The sequence below is a fragment of the Malus sylvestris genome, chromosome 10 (assembly GCF_916048215.2).
Source record: "Malus sylvestris chromosome 10, drMalSylv7.2, whole genome shotgun sequence".
NCBI lineage: Eukaryota > Viridiplantae > Streptophyta > Magnoliopsida > Rosales > Rosaceae > Malus > Malus sylvestris.
The window spans coordinates 28,089,144-28,090,334 of NC_062269.1; positions in this window are offsets into that span (position 1 = coordinate 28,089,144).

The following is a 1,191-nucleotide window of genomic DNA, read 5'->3' on the forward strand; positions in this document are numbered from 1 at the left end:
GGGTAAAGTGAATAGTACCAGGATTGACTTTTTAGTGTAAAAATGTGGTTTTTCATTAAAGTGAACAGTACCAGAAACTTTTCGTTAAAATTCCCTTAATTATTTGAGTAAATGCTTTTTTTTTTCCTTTAATGAAGATGAAAAAAAAAGACATTCAAGAAAAATAAAAGGTAATTTATTTATGGGCAAAAGACTGTTTACTACCCTTATGTTTCGTGGTTTTCAACATTTAGTACATCAAGTTTTTTTCGTCCCAGAGTCATACCTATAGTGTAAATTTTGGGACAGTCTCATACATCCGTTAGTCAAACTGTTAAGTCTGCCGTTAACAGTGACGTGGCGCCCATGTGGACAATGACTGGGCGCTACGTGTCATCCACGTGGAAATTTTAAAAAAAAAAAAAATATATATATATATATATATTATAAAATAATAAATAAATAAATTTAAAAAAAAAACGTTTTTTTTTTTTCCTTCTTCTTCCTTCCTTTTCCTTCTTCTTCTTCTTCCTTCTTCTTCTTCTAACTGAATCTGGGTAGCAGATTCGTTTTTTTTTTTTTTCTTTCTTTCTTCTTCCTCCTTCCTTCTCTTTCTTCTTCTTCCTTCTTCCTTCTCCTTCTTCTTCTTCCTCTTTCTTCTTCTTCCTTCTTCTTCTTCCTCTTTCTTCTTCCTCCTTCTTCTTCTTCTTCTTCTTCTTCTTCTTCGAATTTGCCCAGTTTTTTTTTTTCTTCTTCCTCCTTCTTCCTCCTTCCTTCTTCTTCTTCTTCTTCTTCCCTTCTTCTTCTTCTTCTTCTTCTTCGAATCTGCCCAGTTTTTTTTTTCTTTTCTTTTCCTTCTTCCTCATTCCTTCTCCTTCTTCTTCTTCTTCTTATTTGAATCTGCCCAGTTTTTTTTTTTCTTCTTCTTCCTCCTTCCTTCTCTTTCTTCTTCTTCTTCCTTCCTCTTCCTCTTCAAATCTGCCCAGTTTTTTTATTTTATTTTATTTTCTTCTTCCTCCTTCTTCCTCCTTCCTTCTCCTTCTTCTTCTTCCTCCTTCCTTCCTCCTTCCTTCTCATTCTTCTTCTTCTCCTTCGAATCTGCCCAGTTTTTTTTTCTTCTTCCTCCTTTCTTCTCCTTCTTCTTCTTCCTCCTTCATTCCTCCTTCCTTCTCCTTCTTCTTCTTCTCCTTCAAATCTGCCCAGTTTTTTTTT